This window comes from Panthera onca, chromosome D4, assembly GCF_046562875.1.
Source record: "Panthera onca isolate mPanOnc1 chromosome D4, mPanOnc1 haplotype 2, whole genome shotgun sequence".
NCBI classification, from domain to species: domain Eukaryota; kingdom Metazoa; phylum Chordata; class Mammalia; order Carnivora; family Felidae; genus Panthera; species Panthera onca.
This window is the reverse complement of record NC_138351.1, coordinates 60,619,925-60,636,402: the sequence shown is the minus strand read 5'-3', so window position 1 is coordinate 60,636,402 and position 16,478 is coordinate 60,619,925. Positions and strand designations below refer to the sequence as shown.

Genomic DNA, 16,478 nt, shown 5'->3' with positions numbered 1-16,478 from the left:
TTAACCGACTGAGCCACCCAGGCGCCCCTAAACATCTGACTCTTAATATGAGCTTATGTTGTGATCTCCTGGCCATGGGCTCGAGCCCCACACTGGGCTCAGCACTGAGCATGGGGCCTGCTTGGGATTCTCTCTCTCCCTCTGCTCCTCTGCCACTTATGCACATGCGTGCGCGCGTGTTCTCTCTCTCTCTCTCTCTCTCTCTCTCTCTCATTAGGATTATTGTAGTCAAAAACCTTCACACAAGGAAAACTCAAACCCATATGGCGTTATTGCCAATTCTACCAAAAACTTTAAGAAAAAATAATAACACTTCTACACAAACTCTTCCAAAAAACATAGGGAAGGGAATACTTCTAAATCTATTTTTCGAGGCCAGCACTATGCTGACATCAAAACGAGACAAAGACATTGAAAGTCTCATTAGGATTATCTCATTTAGTCATTAATAAATGACTAACTTAAAAAAAATAAGAAAACAAAGAGCCCGATTAAAAATGTGCAAAAGATTTGAATACATACTAAAGTAGAGATGTAGATGGCCGAAAAACACATGAAAATATGCTCAATGGCATTATTCATCAGGGAAATGCAAAATTAAATCCACAATGAGGCATCACGACACATCTGTAAGAATAGCTTAAATTTTTAAAAAACCACTAATATGAAGTGCTAATGAGAATACAGAGCAACTGGAATTCTCATACATGCCCGGTGGCCTTGCAAAACAGTACTTTGAAAAACACCTTGGCAGTTTCTTACGAGGTCAAAAGCATACGCTTAATATTCAACCCAAAAAACTTACACATAGGTAATTACCCAAGAGAAATCATGACTATGTCCACACAAAAACCTGTACTTTAAATGTTTATGGTAGCTTTATTCATAAGTACTTCCAAATTGGAAACAATCCAAATGTCTATCAACAGGTGAATGGATAAACAATGTGGCACATTCATGCAGTGAAGTAGTACTCAGCAATGAAAAGGAACAAACTATTGATACCTAAAACTGTATGGATGACTCTTTCCATCATGCCAAGTGGAAGAAGCCAGACACAAAAGGCTATATACTGTATGATTCTATTTATGTAACATTCTGGAAAAGGCAAAACTATAGGCACAGAAATTAAATCAGTGGTTGCCAAGGACTGGGAGTACAGGAAGGGGATTGACTATAAGAGGGCACAAGGCAATTTTGGGGTGATGGGAATATTCTATGTCTTGATTGACAAACTATATTAGTCAAAATTTAGAGTACTGTAAACAAAAAAGGGTGACAGTTACTACATGTAAAGTATATCTCAATAATTCTGAGAAAAAAAAAGCTCTTTCAAGTTGTGCCACTTTGCAGTCAACTCTCACCCTCTCATACACACTGTCCTGTCTCCTGGCAACCACTGATCTGCTTTCTGTCACTATAGATCACTTTTGCCTCGTATTCTTGGGCTTCACCCGTGTTACCCCATTTCTCAGCAAATACTACTTATGCTATGATAAGTACTAATTTCACTGTGCGGATGTGCCACAATCCATTTATCCATTCAAATGCTGACAGACACTTGGGTTGCTTCCAGTTTGGGGATATAAATAAGGCTGCTTTCAACAGAAGTCTTTGGGTAGACATACATATTTTTTCTCTCTTATACAAATTCTGAGATTTGGATTTTCTAAAAATTTAATATACATACTAATTCTGGGAAGAAAGTAATCTCATCCTGTAGATGAGAAAACCAAAGCCTAGGGGAAATAACCAAGATACTGTAACATATATGGAAGCCACTCACAGGGATGCTACAGATTCTAAGTCAGTGAGACAGACAGGCACTCTAAAGAGTAAGTAGCAAAATATGACAGCTATAGGGTCTGAGCACCTCCATCGCCCCTGATGTCCAAACACACTTTGAGTATGCTGGGGAGCAGGTAAGAGAGGATGGCTTTGGGACCTCTATCTCAAGGCTGCCAGAAGTTGAATCTAAAGTATGAATTCAGGCTCTTAAATAGTAAACTCCTGATTACAAGAGAAATACTTTGATTTGTAATGGTTCCTGACTCAACAAAGATCAATGAACTTTAACTACACGGTTATTTCCTCATGTCGGAAAAACCAACTGGCCAAGTTTTCATTTGCAAGAGGAAAACCTGAAGGATCACCTACTCATGTCTCAGAGCCAAGCCTCCCCAACATTTTTACCTCCACCTTGCCCACCTTCTTTCCTTCAAAACTCTGTCCCTCCCACCTCTTCATTTAGAGCTCTTCTGAGTAAAGCTAGACTTTGCATCTATGTATACCAGCATTTCCAGGCGGGCCTTGACGATGAATTATACACATATAATGTGTAGATAAAATGCCAGGTGGTCGGCACACAAGTAGGAACACACCTGCTTGGGTGTTAGCAGTGTACCTGGATCGGCTTAGACTAGACTGTTTAGTACACCAGGCTCCTCCCCAGTCAGAACCACTATAAATTCCCCTGCCCAGGGTTTCAGTAGGAAGGACTTGCCCTTTACCTTGAGGAGTTTCTACTGCCTCCTCCTTTCCCTTCTTCCTGGAAAGAGCATCTATTCCATTACTACCTCCCCAGTGTGGTCTACTTTTCCCCAGCTACATTAGGGAGTGAGCAGCAATCACACTAATTTATGGGGTAAAAAAATTTCTGACATTCTACTCACTAATGGACATCCTATGACTAAAACATAAGAGAAGCCCAATAGGATGGTTTGAAAGGCCAAGTCTAATCCCATCTTAGAAGCTAATCAGAGACTGGTTCTACAGGCTGCCCTATATGAAAGCCTTCCACTCCTTCCACCCTTGGGAGAACCACTTCAGACTACTTCCCCTCAGATGTCCCCTCTACCTTCCTAAGATCTACTCTGAAAGAGCTGCCTGCAAAGACCTCCCAGACATTAACAGTTTGGGGGCGCTGATAATTAGTAGTTGATATACTGATTTTGATTTGATTTGTGGGGAGAGGCAAGGGATTGTGGAAGGCTGTGCCCATGCCTCCCCTTGCTGGCGTCTCCACGTTCACTATCACCACACAGAAAGCGTTTATTTTCCTGGGACAAATCCTTTCTCCCAGGCCCCCGTCTCCTTAGCTGTAAAACAAAAGAGTTCAGTATTAGTGGCTCTCAACTCTTATCACCATCACCACATGGTGTCACACAGGCTGACATCCATAATTCCCCCACTCCTCACCAACTCCATGGTGACCCTCCTTAGCCCATACCAACAACATCTCTTGCCTGGATTGGGGCAATTGCCTCCTAGCTGGTCTCTGCTTCCACTTAACCTCCTAGAATCAATTCTTCACATAGGGACCACCAGGGCCCTATACAATCTGCACTCACCCCGCTTCTCTGACCTCAGTTCCTCCTTCGCTTATGTTTCACTCCCTCCACTCCACCCAGCCTGTCCTCCTTGCTGTCCCTCAAACATGCCTGGGACAGCCTCACATCAGGACTTTGGCACTTGCCATTCCCTCTGTCTGGGAAGTCCTGTCCCAGGGGGCTACACAGCTCACTGCCTCAGCTCCTTCAGGTATTTGCTCAAAGGTCACCTTCTCAGCAAGGTCTTCCCTGGACACCCTAGTCCAAATCAGAACTGTTATGCCAGCTGCCCAATATTCCCTACACCCCTTCCCTACTGTATTTCACTCCTTAGCACTTATCACCACCCAAGATTCTTTAATCTTACCACCTGCTTCCCCAGCATGACTATAAACTCCATGAAAGCCAGGATGTGTAAGGTTTTGTTCACTACTGAATCTCTAGTGCCTCGCCCACAAGAACTCAATAAATACTGAGTGAACGAATGCCACGTGCTCCATCCACCTAATACTCCTTTTCTCTTCTACTTACTAAAATATAGCATAATGCATGTGAGGCTATTAAAGGACTCATCTTTAATTTACTTTATTAAAAAATGACTTGCAAATTTTCAGGACTGTTATGAACTGGCTGAGAGAGCCAACTGCATCACCAGGCTGTGGTTGAGAACCGTCAGGTAGATTACCCCGGGGCCTTTCCACTCTGAGCCAGCACTCTCAGGGAGCAAGCCCAGGTCAGGGACACAGTGTTATGGTAAGAAGTCCACACATCCCTATGAGCAGGAGGCACTGCTTGAATACTGGCAAGTGTCTCATGCTTACGTGTATTCCTGTTTCCCAAACAGTGTGCGTATACTGTTGGGATTCACAAACACAAATCGATACTGAATTCACAGCAGCACTTAGTAGTTACATGCTTTATCAGCCAATGGTAGAAGCCTAACTACTAGTAGGCAAAGTTCCACAAAGTTTTTTAAAACATTAAAAAAAAAAAAAAAAAAAAAGACCTTATACTTGGCAGGACTGGGAAGCAAGGCTTGACCACATGGCTGCAATCCAAATTAAGTATCTTTATCCTTCCCTTCCACTCCCCACCCCGCCTTTTTTTTCCTTTACGTATGCTATTTTCATGGAACACTATGATTCTCTATTTGCAAAAAAAAACTTTTTTGAGGGAGAAGTAGTCCCTGGACTGAGACTGAACATCTCAAAGCTGGTGAGAGGCATTTAAGCACAGTAAAGCCTGGGAGGGAAAATGTGACTATTCATCTTGTTCAGATGTAGGTCATATTCTCATGCTTGTCAATTTCTTCCAGTTGGATTTGCAACTCCTACATTAGCAATGCTACTTTAGGCAATGAACAAAAAGAAAGTTACAACTAAAGCTTTAAAGGGATGCCTGGGTGGCTCAGTCACTTGAGCTTCTGACTCCTGATTTTGGCTCAGGTCATGATCCCAAGGTCATGGGATGGAGCCCAGAGATGAGCCCCCTGTCCGGCTCCAGGCTGAGCGTGGAGCCTCCTTGAGAGTCTTTGTCTCTCCCTCTTCCCCTCTCCCCTGCTTGCATGCTCTCTCTAAAAAAATCTTTAAAGAAATCATTATTTTCTAATCTGTATTGCCTTAGCAAGACCATGTGAGTGGGGGAGAGGCAGAGAGAGAGACAGAGGATTCCAAGCAGGCTCCATGCTGCCAGCACAAGCCCAGTGTGGACCTCGAACTCACAAAACCATGAGATCACGACCTGAGCTGAAAGCGAGAATTGGATGCTTAACTGACTGAACCACCCAGGTGCCCCTAAAATGCTCTAAAATTTAATTCCATGATTATCATGGAATTTTTCAAGATTTTCTATAGATGGCAAATTACACTTAAGAATTTTTTGTAAAAAGCACACAAGAATACTTTCCTCTATAAAAATTAAGTTTATTATCTTGGATGTCATCCATTAGAAGCACAAAAGGAAGTTGATGGGAATTTCAACTGTGCCTCAATGACAGGATTTTTTAGGTATCCTCCCCCCAAAAGATTAAGTTTGCAAGTTTCCTAAAGTGGCTCCCTAAATTTTTAAAGCTGCCATTTTGATCTTCCAACTCTCTTTCCCCTTTTATTTCTACTCTCTGAAAGCGTTGTGAGAAATATAATTTCTAGTTTAAAAAAACTCAAATTACTTTTATTTTGAGAATGTTATGCAAGCCCTGGTGACTAAGTTAGGCTAGGTTGGGAGAAATAAGGTTGGTTATCTCTGTTTTAGACCACAGCTTCTCAAGTTAAAATTCTTAAGGGTTTCCTTAGACAATACAGGGTCTGCTTGAGCTGAATAAGAATCATAAACACCAGAGTAAAGTGGAGTTATGTCTGGGGAATTATTTAATCAGAGTATGTTTAATTTCAAAAACTGACCAAGATCAGCTAGCAAAGACCTCAGGGGGAAGAAAATGGCCACAATGTGGGGTGTCTGGGTGGCTCAGTTGGTTAAGCGTCCGACTTCGGCTCAGGCCATGATCTCGCGGTTTGTGGGCCCGAGCCCTGTGTCAGGCTCTGTGCTGAGAGCTGAGAGCCTGGAGCCTGCTTCGGATTCTGTGTCTCCCTCTCTCTCTCTGCCCCTCCCCCACTCATGCTCTGTCTCTCTCTGTCTCAAAAATAAACATTAAAAAAAAAATTTTTTTTAAAGAAAATGGCCACAATGTGTCACAACAAATTGCACTTTCCTCGCTTCTCTTCCAAATGACAAGCATCAAAAGTGGTCACCTGTACTTACCATGGTACTTGGCATTCAAAAGTTACCTGCATTTCCTGGAAGCATGGTGCGGATGGAAGACTACCTATGAATATATGCATTAAATGGCCAAAAGTAAAATGAGCATTGGCATATTGGAGAAATTTTTAGAACCACATTAAATTTGAAACATCGGAATTTTCCAAAGATTTTCTTATTTGCCTCATTAACATACTTATGAACTGGAAAGCTTGCAAAGAAAGCCACTGGATCTCCTCCAAGATTCCTCACTTAACTAGTAGGCAAAAAGTTACTTACTACTTTGGCAAAGGCTCACAGAGCAGAGATTCCCTGCTAGACTACAATCCCACAATGTCCCCACATCCCGCCTGGCTTAGGAAAGCAGCATAGGATGGAGGTCCGACTTCACAGTGGGGAGCCGAGAGAAGCATGGAATGCTGGTGAGCACCTTCAGACCATCTCCTCTAAACCCTTCCATTTAAAAATGAGGAAACTGAGGCCCAGGGTAATTATTCCAGGTTTCATATACCTTTATGGCCAGAACCACAACAAGAACCCAGGGCTTCTGGTTCCCACAACTAGGGCTTCCTTTTAGACAGCTACTCCAAATGTAGAGTTGGCTTCTGAAAGTAAATTGGACTTATGGAATACTGACTTCGTGATCAGCCCTTAACTGATCATCTGGCATGAAACAGGGATCTGCCACGTTCTGATTTAAGGGTGTGCACCCAAATCTGAAAGCATCTCTCACTGCTGCAAATATTCAGTGGTGGCGATTGACATCTCATTTTATCCTTTCATTCTGTCCTTTTTCTTTTCCCTACACAATAAATCACAGTATCCCAAAGTGTTAACAATGTATAAGAAATGGGGCAAGGAACAGGGGAAAGTAATGACCAACTTTAACAAAGAGATATTTAGAGGCACCTGGTCATGATCTCTCAGTTTATGGGATTGAGCCCCACATAGGGCTCTGTGCTGACAGCATGGAGCCTGCTTGGGATTCTCCCTCTCTCTGCCTCTCACCTAATCTCTCTCGCTCTCTCTCAAAATAAATAAACGTTTAAAAAAAATTATCTTCCTTTAAAAAGAAAAAAAGAGAGAGATTTAAGTAATTGAAATAGCCTGAAATAATTCTCACACTCAAAACTGTATTTTGGAAACTCACAGCTTTTCTCTTTAATACACCTGGTAATCATCCTGAGAAAGTCTTACTCAGAAGAAGGTGGCTTCTGTGTCCTCTAGATACAGCCTTTACCACCAACCCTCTGTGACTCAATCATTTGCATGTTATCGCTTTCCCATTGCCTGACTTTCCTCACTCCCTACACCCAAAGACCTTTAGCCCAGCTGCTCTGGCTCTCACCTGTGCTTTCTCATCTTTAAGTTTCTCTTTTCTTAACTATTTTCAACTGTACTGTTTGGCTCATCTTCCTCAATGCATTTTTCATGTCATAAATTTGAGCTGCAAAGTGGCACTAAACCCCAAAATATATCTGAAGAATTATTAGGGTAAACTGAAATCACCATGTAATCTCTCTTACCTTCTTGGGCAGCCACTCAATTTTTAGTATCTCCTCAGGGCATATACTTCTGGTAACTGGCTGTCCTTTTACTTTAAGACAATATTAAAAAAAAAAAGTTCATTTGTTTGTTTTTGAGAGAGAGAGAGAGAGAGAGAGAGAGAGTGACAGACAGAAAGGGAGAATCCCAAGCAGGCTCCATGCTGTCAGTGCAGAGTCCAACGCAGGGCTCAATGTTATGAACCGTGAGATCATGACCTGAGCCGAAATCAAGAGTCAGATGCTCAACCGACTCAACCACCCAGGTGCCCCTCGAAGACACTATTTTAACATGCCAAGGCCTAAAAGTTCAGAACGTCCGTGCTGAAAAAATTTTAGACATCATCTAGTTTATCCCAAACCCCTCATCTTATAATAAATTGAGGCTAAGAGAGGGAAGGTTTTGGTCTAAGACCCTTCCCAGATGATTTCTCATCTTGCAACATGTTAACATGTTCTCTTTTCTTTCCAATTACAGTATAGTCTACTTGTTACCACCTGAATTAGTTACTCCTTTACCAACTCTTTCAAAAGGAAAGATAGTAATTAATGCCTTCAGGTGGTGATCTACCCCCACAGGGTATCTTTAGGGAACAGGGTTTTTACTATTATTATTATTATTATTATTATTATTATTATTATTTCAAGCTCTAAAGTGTACATGCATTACTAACTACATATTATGAATAATAAGTAAGGGCCTTCCATAAATCTACATATTAGTGAAAAAAACTCTGGAGATAATAAAGTGACCTAGTTAGGATTTGGGGTCTTAAGCCCAGTCTGCTACTAATTAGCTATGATCCTTTGAGTGAGTCACTTCAGGTCTCTTTTTTTCATATGGATGGGTGATAAGGAAGATGGACAAGATCTGTGATTCTCAACTTTCAAGTTCTGAGATAAGATCCAAAGATCTAAAGGAAATCACAGGTTTGCTTCCTCCTGACACAGCTGCACAGCTAAAATATTGAGTATGTTTGCAAGTCACTAGGTATTTCATGCCGACCAGAAGCTCTCATTGGCATGTATACACATCTCAGCTAAATTACTTTTGGTTTAAGAAAAAATGTAAAAACACACACACACATTTGGCCCACTGAAGAAATAATAAAAAGAATGAAGCTTTCAAAAGCACAAATATGGGAGTAGAGGGCAGAGAAAAAAGTTTTGCACAAAGAAAAAGCGATTCACATAAATATGAAATTAGATTTCACTCAAGTACCAAGGAATTTCTGTCCTTCCTGTATTCATCCGCTGATCCTGAAAATGCCCAGATGCAAAGCACTCTGTCAAATCTCAGTTCTTGAAAAGAGCGCTTGATCAAACACAGAATAGGCACTTAAGAGTTGGATTATAAAGTATTTTCCTTTACATTCATACCAAGTCTCCAACAAGATTCTATTGCACAGAGAATTTAAAGAGAAGTCCTTCAAGGAGTTTAAATGTCTTGGTACAAAACACAGTTCATTCAGCCGTGTTCAACCAATACACTTAAAAGGGCATTAGCAGGGATTATGTTCCATCTCCAATCTACAGGGACTGAAATCTGAAGGCACTGCCAACTGCTGCCTCACCGTCTCACTGTGCTTAACTAGCAAAGAGGAAATCTGTGTGCCACCAAAGGGCCCTGGGCCGAGGCACAGGAGATGTGAATTCTAATCCAGCTGGCCCCAGGAGCAATTCCCTGCACAGAGCACAGTGCTTTGCCTGTAACTGATGCTCCGAAATGCCAACTAAGTGGAAATGCAAAAATCCCCACCAAGTGCCCATGAATATTATACAGAGAATTTAAAGATGCCTCCAAGAAACTGAAATCCAGTTAGGTAAAATATAGGAACTTTGGTGTAAGGAAAAGAACTAACGTGTCTCGACCATTATAATAAATCAAAGGATTTACAGTAGTTACCTCACAAAAGCTTTGTGGAGTAAGTTAAACATTTCCATTTGATAATACAGAAAACCAGGCTCAAAGAAAGTAGTTTATTCACCATCCACAATTAGTAAGAGGAGAAGCCCAGATTTCCAACCCAGGTTTGCGAAGCCCACAGTTTGCAGTATGCAACGCCTACACATCAAGGCAGCCCAGGATGAGTTAGAAATTCGGGTCTAAGTTTCACTCTTGTCTCTAAGTTGTTTTATACCACTAGACAGAACACTTGTTCTGCAATTTTCCCACCGCACCATGGGACGTAGGGGGGCGGGGCGGTGACCTAGATCAGTAGTTTGTTTTGTTTTGTAAGGCGGTCATCAGAATCCTTTGGGGCCAGGACTTTTTTCTAATATAGGCATACGCCTTTCTTGCTCTTTGAAACTATGTGGGACTGGTACGCTTCAGTTGTAACTGGAAATGCATTACACCCCGCAAACGGAACGGAGCAGAAAAGTTGTGCGGGCCCCAATCCCCCTCCCGTTAACTTGAGGCTGAGCACCTGACCCTGCAGGATTCGTGTTTCCTTTTAGCTTAGAGCTGTGTGCCGGCCCCGGGGCTCCCGGTCTGAGAGCAATGTATAGTATGCGCGTCCTGCATTACCTGAGCGGCCTGCAGGGGCTGGTCTGTAGAGAGAGGCCCGTGCCTTTGAGGGGCTTAACGCTCACCGTGTAACATACCGAGCTCAAACAGCCGGCGGCTCTGATATGCCCTGCTCCGGAGGGGCGGCAGTGGAACCACTTCCCGGTCAGCGTCTCCCGCCCTTCGTCCACACCCCTACTGCTGCATTTCCCCCGCTGCACTGACTTGCCCGGCGGCAGGAGGGTCTGTCAGGCTCCCGGGCGGACGCCCAGCCCGTCACCAAGCGGCCGGGGGAGGGGTCCGATCAGAGATTTAAAACAACGCTCTGGAATTCCGACTCCCCGCCCCCCCTGCGGGGCATCTCCTGCGGCTGCCGGGAAGAGGCCCCGGGCCCGTTCCAGTCCCGTCCGGGCCACTGTCCCTCCAGTGACCCAGGTGCGCCGCGCCCGCCCGAAACCCCGTCTGACGCCGCCCGGCACCTGTCGCGCCTGCAGCGGCAAACCCTGCGCTCACCTCGTCCCGGGGGCCCACGGCCCGTCCCCGCGCCTCTGGGCCCAGCTCCCGCCGCCGTCTCCGCCAGGCCCACAGCCGCGGCCGCCGCCCACTTTCGGTTTCCCCGCACGGCCAGAGCCGCAGCCACGGCTCGGGATTCACCTCAAGCCCCCGCCCCGCCCCGCCCCGCTCTGCCCCGCCCCGCTCCGCCCCGCCCCGAAGGCAGCCCGGCCTCGGCTCTGCGCACGCGCGGGCTCTCCGGCCGCGTCGGCCCACGCCGGCGTCCGCGCGTGGGGAGGGAAACCGACGCCGCCTAGCGGTTTCTGCGCGTGCCCACGCACCGGCCGACGGCGGAAGAAGACTGCGGGGAAGGTTCAGGCGCGCCTCCCCGTGGACAACGCAAGTACCCGCGGCCTGGCCTGGCCGGGACCCGGCACTTCACACCCAGCAGGACCTCACCAGCAGTTAACACGCTCTTGTATGCTTGCTTCACGCCCAAGTCAGACGTTTCAGTCAACTCTTGCTCATTCTTTTGGTTAACAGGAACAGTTACTTTTAACCCTCCCAGACGTCCACCTGGTCCGCTCATTTCCTTTAGGTTTTTCCGAAGCGTCACCTTTTCGAAGAAGGTGCTACTTTAAAAAATGTCAATCTGCTTCCCGGAGTTTCTCACTTCTCAGCTTTCTCTCTCTTGAGCGCACTGTATGTATTTTACTTATCATGTCCTCGAATTAAGCTCTGTGAGCACAGGAATCTTTGTCATGCTCCCTAACCTATTCCTGGAGCCTAGGATTGTGCCTGGCACATAAGGGTTAAATAAATATTTGTCGAATTCATTCCTTCATTCATTATAAAATTATTGAACATCTAATATTCATTCACTTATTTCTTGTGCACATTAATTCTACCAACACATATTGGGCGTGTCGGTTTGTATTCCTTAAACCAACATTGAACACTTCTCTGCACTTATTCTATAAGCATTCACTGAGGTCTGCTGTTTTTTCGAGGAGTATATATTTTTACAGCTCTATTGAGGCATACTGTAAACGGCACATTTAGAATGTACAATTTGATGTTTTCACATATGTATACAGCTGTGAAACCATCACTGCCATAAACATAACAGCACACCATCACCTCCAAAAAGTTTTCCCTGGGTCACTTTTATAATCCTCATCTCTTGTGCCTCTCTGTCCCTTGCCCCTTCAACTGCTGATCTCCTCTCTGTCACTATGGATTAGTTTGCTTTTTCTAGAGTTTTATATAAATGGAATCATACAGTATGTGCTGTCTTTTTTGGTAGGGGTCAGGAGGAAGGTCCATTTTTTTTCACTCAATGTAAACACGTTGAGATTCATCCATGTTGTTTTGTGTAACAGTAGTTCGTATCTTTTTATTGCTGAGTAGTATCCCATTGTATGGGGGTACTAAACCTACCATATGACCCAGCAATTCCATTTACCCAAAGTTTGCCCAAGAGAAATGAGAGCATATGTCTACACAAAGACCTAGACAAGAATATTCATAGCAGCCTTGTTTACAATAGCCAAAAATAGAAAAAAAACAATACCCACTGGTAGTTGAATGGACAATCAATTAGTACATATTGAACACCTGCTGTTACATAACAAACTTTCATGGAATGCCTACTCTGCTAAGGCACAAGCCTATGCTTGAGGAGCATTTTAAAAATTATTTCTTATTTATTTATTTCCTTACTTATTTAATAAACTGCACATCCAACATGGAGCTCAAACTTATGACCCTGAGATCAAGAGTCACGTGCTCTACCAACTGAACCAGCCAGGCAAGCACCCTTGAGGGTCTTTTGATTCAGTGAAAAGAGATAGCAAGCAATGAAAAGGTTGGCTGGAAGTAGATCACAGAAGGCCCTATAGCCCATGCACAGAAGTTTGGGCTTTTCCCCAAAGGCAATGGGGAACTGTTCAAAATCTCCTTTGAATGCTGTTCTCTTTTATACTCCCACATCTAGTCCCTAACTAAATCTGCCCAAATGTCTCTCCCCGGCACTTCTCTTCATCCCTGCTACTGTATTTCAGTCTATTTAGGATCTCTCTCCCTTGCAATCTGCTCCAAACACTGCAGTGGGTTTAATAGACCTAAAATATAGCCAGACCCAGTTTGGACTCTGCAGTGCTCATGACATCTTCTGACTCCACATTTATGATAGGAAAGATGTAAAAAGCAGCTCCCAGTGGAAAGAGTGCCACTGGAGAAGAAAATTAGGAAAAACTCCAGAGTCCAACATGCAAAGTAAATCATAAAAGCAATGTATGTTGACCTCAAGTCTGAGATTGTTCATCCTTTCAAAGGGATTCTATGGACTGTACTGTATAGAAAGACAAATGACGTTCTGCAGCTAGTTTTTTAAAAAACTGATTTTGGGGGGCACCTGGGTGGCTCAGTCGGTTAAGCATCTGACTTAGGCTCAGGTCATGATCTCACGGTTCATGGATTCCAGCCCCCTGTCAGGCTCTGTGCTGACAGCTCAGAGCCTGGAGCCTGCTTCAGATTCTGTGTCTCCCTCTCTCTCTGCCCTTCCCCCATTCATGCTCTGTCTCTGTCTCTCTCTTTCTCTGTCTAAAAAATAAACATTAAAAAAAATTTTTAAATCAGATTTTTGATGAATAGTTTACATATAATAATAATACATATTTTAAATGTATGGTTTGGTAAATTTTGACAAATGTATTCAATCGTGTGTCCACCACCACAATCAAGATCTAGAACTAATTCATCATTTCAGAAATTTCCCCTGTGCCTCTTTAGAGTTAATTTCTTCCCCCTACCACCAGCCCTTGGCAGGCATTGATCTATTTTCTGTTACTAGAGCTTTGCCTTCTCTAGAATGTCATATAAATGGAATCATACAGTATGGAGTCTTTGTGACTGCCTTCCTTCACTTAGCAGAATGCTTTTGAGAGTCACCCACGTTGCCACATCTATCAGTAGTCTGTTTCCTTTTATTGCAGAGTAGATACCATCACCGGTATGGATATGTCACAATTTGTTTATTCACATTTGATACATGTTTGTGTTATTTCCAGTTTGGGGCTATTGTGAATAAAACAGCTGTAAACAATCACATACAGGTCTTTGTGTGGTCATATAGTTGTCTTGCATAAAGACTTAGGAGTAGAGTTGTTGGTTGCAGAATATGTGTATGACTAACTATAAGACACTATCAAATTGTTTTCTAAAATGGCTGCATCATTTTGTTCTCCCTCCTCCCACCTGCCAGCAGTGTATGACAGGTCCAGTTGCTCTAAATCTTCTCCAGTCCTTGCAATTGTCAGTCATTTTAAGTTTAGTCATTTTAGCAGATGTATACAGATATCACATTGAGGTTTTTTAATTTGCATTTCCCCATGACTAATGATATTGAGCATATTTTCATGTGTTCACTGGCCCTTCATATATGTTCTTGGGTAAAGTGTCCATTCTGCAGGTAGATTTTTGGCTAAGACATACCAGGAGGTTCTCAGAAGTCCATGGAAAGCTGACATAGCAAGGACAGGTTAGGAAGTTTGTTAACTTTCTTTGGAAATGGCCCCAAACCCAGGGAATTCAAGAATTAACTCCCATGCCCTGGATATATAATTGCATTTCAGGGAAATCGGAGATGATATCAAAGGATGACAAAAACTGGTTATTCTTCTGACACAATGGCTCTTGCCTCTTGTGGGATAGGAGGTCAGAATATGGGAGAGTAACACATGGATACGAAATTTGGCATATGATGTCAGAGAAGATTTTGGGGGCACCTTAAGTCCCACTAGGAACCTGTATTAAAAACTGCCTTAGATGAGGGCATATATCCTGAGGCGAAAGAACGGAGTTTTCAGAATGAACAAGACTGAGGTGGAAGGTATTCTCTCTCAGCAAAAGCCCAAGCTCATCTTTGGATGACTGGAGTCAGGGCCAGGAGCATCTGTGTCTCTCTTTCAGGAGAGGCAGGAACACTTCCCATCCTCAAGGGCTGTTGAGAGGTTGTGATCTGCTCGGATGGCTTTTGAGTGTAGGCAAGACAGATAGTAGGGGGACCAAGACCAGCTGGCCAGTGGGCAACAGCCTGGCAAGTAATCTGTGCCCATCCAAATACTTCCGAGAGGTTGTCATGGGAAAGGAGTGCTAATCAAGGCCCAGGCATAAGAAAGGAAGATGGCTTTATTGCCACCTTATCCTGGGCTGAGAAAGGTGGGAATATGTCCAGTGCGAAATGTCCACCTAAAGCCCTTCATGCATTTTTGTCTACACCTGGGGAGCCTGTTTGGAGAGAGCCACACTGGACACAAACACCAAAACACCCGTACAAGGCAGACAAGACCAAAGCCACTGGTTGAGGTGCATCTCTGTCTTTCCCTCCTTCCCTTCTCTCAGTCCAGCAAGCACCACTTAGGAAGAAGGGGAGACAGCAACCACATTCCAAGAGCACGCCTGTAGCTCATTTTGTTTTTATCTCACCTGATGGGGTTTCTGGCATTTGCAATGCGGTCTAAGAAAGAGATACTCCCAACCCTCCCTCACAGGGTCTCTCTGACGTTTCTGCTGTGGTGGGCAGTTCTTCCACTCTTCAAACTTTGGAGTGGCAATTTTAGACACCCCAGTTGTCCCCATTTCACTTCCCATCTGACCTCATCTGCCTCTTCTCTAGATTGTCTCCTATGAGGAAACCCAATCCCAAACTCTCATTTCTGTCTCTTTGCCTACCACCAGATGAGCTGCAGGGACTTGGCTGTGGCATTATTTGGGGTCTTCATTAATTCCTCTCCTGGGAAATCTTCCTTGAAGCCCCACCCAAAAGTGACCTGCTCCCTTAGTGGAGCTCCTGTAGCACCTTGTCTGTCCCTCAAAAATGTTTACAGTAGGGGAGGATGTAGGAGATGGTCCCAGGTCTCATCTTCCTTGTGAACAACTTGAAAAGACTTATATTGTATTCATCTTTTTTCCTCTGAGTTATTTAATTGCAAATAATTTTAGCAATGATAATTCTAAGTCCTTCTTAAAGCTGAACAACACGTTCAAAGTTACATACGTGGACTAAGTCCAGCTTCACCTCACCTTTTTGCTTACATAAGGCCAGGAAAAATAGATGCATAACAAATGGAATCTTTGGACAAATCTACTTTTAATCGTTAACATCATGATCACACCCTCTCCTGTCAGCTATTGCCTCACCAACAAATGCAGAGGAATTTCTAGACAATTGCGTTTGTTTTAACTGAGTAAGGAGAAACAAAACAAAACAAAACAAAACACTGAAGGGAGAGATTGCTGGGGCGCTGCTGAAATCCAGGCCCTGGTAAAGCTGAGGATGTGCTGATCAAGCAAAACTCCCTAATCTTCCCACAAAGGCCTCCAAGGTGAGTCAGCTGAAAGGGGTTAATCCCCAGAAGGGACTGATCCCTAAAGCTGTAGAGGCCACCCAGCCACTGAACACTGGAAAACAGGGGATAACGAAAGCTTAAAGCCACATTGTGTAGAGCAAGGTCATAGGACCAACGGGGGAGGGTCTTGGCTCTCTAAGAGATGGCCTCTGCCCCTCTAGAGCTGTGGCTCATTTGCACAGCCCAGCCCTGGGCAAGGCCCAGAGAGAAGGACAACTCCCAGGATGCAGATATTAAGTTGGCAGCAGGTTAAGGACCCAGATGTGGGGTAGGGCATGGAGGTGGGGTAACTAATACTTTAAGCAAGGCAAGCAACTATAGCATTACTGATTCTGTAACAATCAATAAACAGACTGGTACAAAAATTATACTGCAGTAGATGCTAGGGGTGAGGAAGGAAGGAGGCAAAGAGAAGGAACCACGTAAGTCTACGGCTTAG

At 43.9% G+C, this 16,478-nt stretch overlaps 1 protein-coding gene across 4 annotated transcripts in view; it reads right to left on the bottom strand.

Moving 5' to 3' along the window:
- The window catches only part of TDRD7 (tudor domain containing 7), a 77,593-nt gene extending 66,787 nt beyond the window's left edge, over positions 1–10,806 (bottom strand). For 3 of the 4 annotated variants that reach the window (XM_060609256.3, XM_078436663.2, XM_060609261.3), the window contains exon 1: positions 10,650–10,806. The gene's annotated coding sequence lies outside the window, so the exon portion shown is untranslated. Of the gene's footprint in view, positions 1–7,609; positions 7,681–10,649 lie in introns of all 4 variants that reach the window. The other variant, XM_060609257.3, reaches the window with a different exon arrangement.
- Positions 10,807–16,478: the final 5,672 nt, after the last annotated feature.